The 7,246-nt window shown below is 52.5% G+C and overlaps 1 long non-coding RNA gene across 2 annotated transcripts; it reads right to left on the minus strand.

Annotated features, from left to right (window-relative positions):
* Positions 1–6,199: 6,199 nt before the first annotated feature.
* Positions 6,200–7,246, minus strand: LOC105308754. Of its 2 annotated transcripts, XR_002778122.1 has the most exons (3): positions 7,225–7,246; positions 6,687–6,930; positions 6,200–6,608 (listed from the first exon to the last, which is right to left on the minus strand). It is a non-coding gene; the product is annotated as an uncharacterized LOC105308754 (long non-coding RNA). The 2 variants fall into 2 exon arrangements; XR_897339.2 differs by lacking the exon at positions 7,225–7,246 and having other exon boundaries at positions 6,687–7,214.

Consider the following 7,246-nt stretch of genomic DNA (forward strand, 5'->3'; position numbering starts at 1 on the left):
CTGACAAGTGTCGCAGTCTGCCTGAACTCCTTGCGACCTGGCAGCTGGGCAGGAAATTCTACTTTTGTGTAGTAAACACACTCTCAAAGCAAAAATCAAAATCCAATCAAACACCCAGCAGCAGGACTCTCGCTGCTGGTAGGGAGTGGATCGCAAGGACACTGCAGACAGTTTGCTGGTTTGTCACAAAAACAAATATCGTCTTACCACGTGACCCAGCAGCCACGCTCCTTGGAGTTTTCCCAAAGGAACTGAAACATGTCCACACAGAACCGGCACGGGGCGGCAACAGCCTCATTCATCACTGTCAAAACCTGGAGTGACTGAGACGTCTGGACGGGTGGGACAGCCGTGGTCCACCCAGACAGTGGAGCATCCGTCACCCACAAAGAGACGACTGTCTGGCTGTGAACAGCCGCGGGGAACCTCAGATGCACACGGCCAAGTGAGGGGAGCCCATCTGAGGGGGCTGCGCACTGTGTGCTTCCGGCCACGTGACGTTCTGGGGACGGGACAACTGTGGACAGTGAAAGGGCGGTGGCTGTCGGGGGACTGGGAGGTGGGAGGGAGGGACAAGTGGAGCACAGGGGACTTTAGGCCAGTGAAACCACTGTGTGATACTGTCATGGTGGACACGTGACACAACGCATCTGTCCAAACCCACAGAACCCGCACCACCAGGAGTGAGCCTGACATACACCGTGGACTCTGGGTGACTATGATGTGTCAATGAGAGTCACCAATCGTGACAAGTGTACCATCTGGTGGGGGTGCCGATAATGGGGGAGGCTGTGGGGGGTAAGGATATGTGGAAACTCTCTGTACCTTCCCCTCATTTTACTGTGAACTTAAAACTACTCTAAAAAAATCAATCTATTAAAAGTCTATTAAGAGTTAGCATCTTACGTGTTATTTGTAAATACCCGATACAATTCTTAAGTATTGCTATTAACTTAAAAGCCAACAAAACTGCCTACACAAGTGGGAAGCTTTTGAACAAGGGACCCCATATTTTATTTTGTTCTGGGCCCTGTGCATGACGCAGCTATTTCTGAATCACTGTCTTTACCAATATCTGAGAAAGAGGCCAAGATGGTCACCCAGGGCTTAGGGAACTGGGCTTCATGGGAAATATTGGCCTCCCCTCGATGGTGGGACCCACACTCACAGCAGGTTATGGAGCCGGACGTGAGGTCCAGCCAACGACTCCACCCAGACTTGCAAAAACAGCAGGATACTAGCAACAGAGATGCAAAGCAACCCCCAGAACGGGAGAACATGTTTGCACATCACATATCCAATAAGGGACGAACATCCATAATATGTAAAGAATTCCTAAAACTCAACAACAAAATCTAAACAACTCAACTTTAAAAATGGGTAAAAGACTTAAACGTTTCTCCAGAGATTTACAAATGACCAAAAGCACACGAAAAGATATTTAGCGTCATTACTCATTCGGGGAATGCTAGTCAAAACCACAGTGAGATGAAAACAAACAAGCAGAAACAACCCGTGCTGGCGACGATGCGGGAAACTGCAACCGTTGTGCACAGGTGCTGAGAACGTAAAATGGTGCGGCCACCGTGGAAGACGGTATGGTGGGTCCTCGGAAGATTACACATGGAATTACTGTTGACCCAGCAATTCCCCTTCTGGGTGTGCGTGAAGGGGGTCGAGCACGGCCTTGAACGGGTATGTGCGCCCCCACTTCACAGCAGCATGGTTCACAGTCGCCAAGAGGCGGGAGCAACCCCAGTGCCCATGGACAGAGGACTGGATGAACTGTGGTCTGAGCACGCAGTGGAGTGAAATTCTGACACCTGCCACAACGTGGATGGGCCTTGAAGACGTTAAACTGAGTGAAATAAGTCAGTCACAAAGGGACAAACACGGTGTGAGCCCACTTACAAGCATATCTCCTTTACTGTGTGTCATTTCACTGCATTTTTTACAAACCGAAGGTTTGTGACCACCCCACATGGAGGAAGTCCATCGGTGCCATTTTTCCACTTTGTGTCTCTGTCACATGTTGGTAATTCTGGCAATATTTCCAACCTTATTAATATTACATGTGTCATGGCAATCTGTGATCACTGATCTCTGATGTCACTACCGTAACTGTTTAGAGGGCCACAAAACACACCCACAGAAGACGGCCAACCTAACCGATAAATGAGGGTGTCACGAGTGATCCACTGGCTGGCCGTTGCCACCCACCTCTCTTTTTCCTCGGGCCTCCCTGTTCCCTGAGACACAACTATATTGAAATTAAGCCAGTTAATAACCCTACAATGGCCTCACATGAAAGGAAGAGTCACACGTCTCTCACTTTAACCCAAAAGCTGGGCCTGAGAGAGCTGAGTGGGGAAGGCGGGTCGAAGGCCGAGACAGGCTGAAGGCTGGGCCTCCTGAGCCAGACAATTAGCCAAGCTGCACTGGGAAATCCAAATGCTCCCGTGACTCGCTTTCTTGTGACGCTCACTTTATTGCGGTGGTCTGGACCTGAATCGGCGACGTCTCCACGTGTGCCTACTTGAGGTCCCAGAGGAGTCAGAGTCATAGGGATGGAGGAGTCAGTGGGGGCCGGGGCTGGGAGAGTTGTTATTTAACAGAGACGGAGGTTCAGTCTGCAGAGAAGAGAAAGTTCTGCAAATGGATGGTGGTGACGGCTGCACGACAGTGTGACTGTGCTTAATGACATTGAATGGGACACTCCATGCTGAAAATGGTAAACTTTATGTTATATATATTTTACTACGATTTTTAAAACATTCAGGACAAGAAGACAGGACCCAGAGCCAGGCAAGATGGGCACCTCTGGCTCCACCTGCAGCAGCTGTGTGACCTTGAGGAAGTTACTGAACCTTTCTGAGTGATGTCATGTCCTCTTGTGGAAAACAGGGATAATAAGAGTGTCTGCATCAAAGGACTGTTGTGAGTTGAACAGTGACCTTGACAATGGCACCTAGTGCTGTCTAGGATTCTGAAGTGGCCTGGGCCTCATTCCCTTCTTTGGCTCCTGTGGCCTTCCTGTGTTGGGGGAATTCCCCACCTTATGAGTCTGGGTGGGCGACGAAGCCCACAGCGTCAGACTCCACCTTTCCCAGCCCCGCCCATGTCCCCATTGCAGCGGCCTTTGGATCCACCTGCTGAGGTTGGGGCCGAGCTGTCCCAGATTGGCCCCCAGGTGTGAGTCCTGCCCCTGAAGCTGCCCTAGGGCCTGATCACCTGCTCCATTCCCAACTGTCCCTTTCTGCTGGGTCGCCAGGTCGGTGTGTCTTGACCCAAAGCATGCCTCTTGCCTTCCTCTGCACTGACAGAGCCCGACACTGGGTGGCGTGGGGCCCAGATCAAACATCTATCTTCCCGGATCTTGTGGCCTGGGGTGGAAGCCGGAGCGGGGCTCTTGCGAAAGCTGTGGGAGCAGGGACTATGCCGTTGTCACACTGCTCCCTCTGCCCTCTTACTTCTCTCTCTCGTCCCTAGTCCTTCCAGAGCCAGAGGAACCTGAACATGAACTTGAGAGAGTGAGGAGAGAGCAAGTGGCAGCACATCAGGAACTGACTAGCCTGAGGACGGAAGGTTAAAGTCCGCAGGGCCATGTGTGGCTTTTCTATGGAGAGACTGCTCAGGAGTTATTTTGTTATATTTTAACAGCCTCTATTTAATGTATTAATGCTGCCATTTTAACACCTAGTTCTTTAGCTTAGACATTGTATCAGTCTCGCTACCAGGATAGCAGATTTGAACTCTCTCAACACATCTTCAAAGGTTTAAACTGCTGTTTATAAATGCGATACATTTGGTTTCCATTTAAAGTACACTTAATTGTCTAAATTAACAAAGAGAACCTCCCTGAGCATTGAATAATTCTGATAAACTCTTCGATACAGTGAACCTAAAGTTCTCCTAAATATTAAAATATAAACTTTGTAATATTTCAATTGGAAGCCACAAGTCTAAATCGATGTTTAACTACACAATTTTAAAAGTAGTGATTGGGCAGGAACAGGGAGTTACTAAGAATGGGCATGAGGTTCTCTTCGGGGTGAGGGGAAGTTCCAAAGTCTCCTTGTGGTGATATTTGAGTTTACTGAGAATCACACTTAAAACCACTGAATTTCGCGATATGGAAACAATATCTCAATAAACCTCTTAAAAGAAAAAAACGCATACAGAAATCAAAGACGGGAAAAGCTGCTGTGCGTTTCAATATCTGACCAAGCAGCAGTGGCCCGAGCGCCTGGCTGCGGACAGGAGTCTTTGGCCGCCTCTGCGCCTGCGCGGAGTCCCGCTCTGGCCCGGGGCTGGGTCTGCAGCCCCTGCCCTGTCACCGTGCCCTCCCTGGTGAAGCACACTCGGCCTGTCCGACTTCTGACTCGGCTCAGGAGACCCTCCCTCTGAGCGGCTTTGAGCTGTTCTCTGCCCTGCATTTTTCCTGTGTAAAGCGATCCCCATCTGAGCCACCGCTGTGGGGGTTCCCCTACGAGCTGCGCTGGTGACTGCAGCTTAGAGCCCAGAACCGCGTTGCCAATGGGGTCAAATGCCAGGGGCCAAAACAAAACAAACAAAAATGCCCAGGGCCATGCATCAGAGGTCCCTGGGGCTTGGGGGTGAGGGCGAAGTCTGACTGCGGTGGAGAGTGCGCAGTCCGGACACGCGGCGCGGAAGCTTCTCAAGAGCCAGTCAGGGGCGAAGGGCGGGTGGCCGCGGGGGGCTGGTGGGTGGGGAGCCCCGGACGCCAGAGGAGCAGAGGGGGAAGAGGTGTGCTGAAGTGAGGGGGCGAAAGAACACTGGGGCCAGGTCTCTAGCTAGGGGCCCTGACAGCGGGGATGAGAGCTGACAATCAGGGAATGAAGCCAGGGTGCGAGCCGGCGGGACGCAGCACGTGGGGGGGCTGCAGTGACGCTGCCTCATCACCCCAACGTTTTCCTGGGCTGACTGTCAAGACACAGGGGGGCCTGCTGAGCCAGGGAGCCCCACGGGCTGGGCAGTGTGTGCGAATTTCAACCCCGGGGGAGACAGGCTCCGGGGCCACATTTTGGGGTCACTGGCCTGGTTTCTGCCTTCACTCCACACACGACTACTGCGTTTGATGCTGCACCCCTGACTCTGGGAGCACTAAGGCAGGCCTCGCTCCGGGTCGCGGGGTGAGCGTTGCTCTTGGAGCAGGGGGCGCTACACAGGAGAGAAGCTGCTGGAAACACAGGTTACGATGCAGCGAGGAGGAACTCACTGTGGTAGGAGAAACGTCCCACTGAGACTGGAGAGCAAGCCAGCCAGGGCAGGACGGTGCGGGGGGGGGGGGGGGGGGGCTGCTTATGGTCCACGCCATGGGAGCCCAGGAGCCTTGGGGTGGGGGTGCATTTCAAAGTCAGAGGCTTTTGAGAGTGACTGCTCCAGAAATACCAGGGCAAACCAGGGCGCAGTGCCCAGGTACGAGGCTGCTGCCTGCGAAAGGCCAAGCACGCACTGTAGCAGTGAGGACAAACTGAGGCCTGGGGAGGGAGCTTTTTGAAAGTCGCCTGAGATTCTGAGACACGGGACTAGATGAGGTTTACCACAGCAGGTGTGTAAGGAACAGAGGAAGATCAACTGTGCAACTCTGACACAGGAGGTGGTGACCGTGCCTCATGGAGGGGAAGATGCTGCCTGGAAAAAGCCCTGGGTTTGTGGGTGGTGACATTAATTGGTAGCCCCAGCAGGGGCAGCTTCTGCCCCATGAGAGCAGAAGCAAGCACCAAGCCAGGCCCTGAAGGGACAAGTTACAGTCTTCCAAAGGAGTGTTGTTACAAAGCGGAGTAATTTGATTTTTACAGTTACGGTTTCTCGGTCTCTCACGCTCAGACATTTTGAGATGATCATTTGTGTGTAATACGCTACACGAACAGAGTAACGAGTCCTGCTTGCGGAGACGGAATACTTCCTGCGAGCCAGGTCAGGGCGGTTGGATTCCCTTGGATTTGCTTTCCGTCTGAATCATCCAAACGAGGCACAGACAGCCCCGTGTTCTGGAGGTTCTGTGCCTGCTGTTTCACTCAGGAAGTCCAGTTCGACACATAATGCCAATAAAAGGGTCTGCTGCAACACCGCTCCCCCTTAACAAAGCACACACACTTGTTTCTTGAGCATATGGACCTCGGACACCACTGCGACAATTCGATGGTGAAAACACAGGACTTAAGACAGTGCGAGAGAAGTCATAAAGGATGCTTTTATTAGGCTTTCCTGCATTCATTAATTTCTTTCTTGGAGGGGGGCCTCATTGTACTCAGGCTCAGAGTGGAAGGGAGGGAAGCTGAAGTTAGGCCTGAGGGCCTCTGCTCATTTTTTTCAGTGCCAGATGAGGGCAAGTAGCTTCCTCAAGGTCACAAAGCACCAGGTGATGTGGAATGAGAAAGAAAAGGAAGCAGGTTCCAGTTCTCCTTCGCTAACTCTCCCAAGAGGGTTGCTCTGAGCGAGCCATGTAACATTCACATCAGTGAGTGGGGATAACGGGTGGCTGTGAGAACAGAACCACCCGACATTCCCAGCACAGGTAGGCTGCCCACTCCGGCACCGGACTTTATGTTTCTCATTTGCGTCTCAAACCCTATCCTGGGTTCCTAGGTGAAGAAACTGAGTTTGAGATATTCCATAACATTCTGCAGCTAAGGGGCAGAAGACGATGAATAAATTTTTACCTTTTTGAGGTCTTCTGAACAAAACACTAGGGTCACAGAAGTGCATTCAGTATTAGCAATAAAAGCATTATTAACGTCTTTGCCTGGGGGAATTCACTTTAAACTGAAGTTCTGTGTTTCACCCCGAGTCCAGAGCACAACTCTGCCGCCGAAATGGGAACGCAGAGATTTTATGATTACGAGGGCAGAATCTGCGGTGTCTTTACAGGTAGAGCCGCCGGGCTCTTGCCGTGATGCCTTCCTCCTGCAGAAAACACAGGCAGAGCTGCAAGATATTTTCGGAAAGTAGGGCATTTTGGAAGCATTTCGTAACCTCTCAGACGCAGGCGGCTGCGCCTCATCTGCAGTTTGAGAAGATGGTGATGCCCAAGGCCACCCGGCCTCGGAACGGCGCGGTCCGGCCCGGAATCCCGAGCGACCTTGGCGGGCGGCGCGACCTTGAGGCGCGCGTTCGCCTCAGTTGCCCCCTCAGCGCAATGGGGAGACGCCCTGGCCGCGGGGCGGCCTCCCGCTCCCCGCGCCCTCCTTGGGCACCCACCTGCCACGCGGGCCATCCCCGG

Source organism: Pteropus vampyrus, unplaced genomic scaffold (assembly GCF_000151845.1).
Source record: "Pteropus vampyrus isolate Shadow unplaced genomic scaffold, Pvam_2.0 Scaffold620, whole genome shotgun sequence".
Taxonomy (NCBI): domain Eukaryota; kingdom Metazoa; phylum Chordata; class Mammalia; order Chiroptera; family Pteropodidae; genus Pteropus; species Pteropus vampyrus.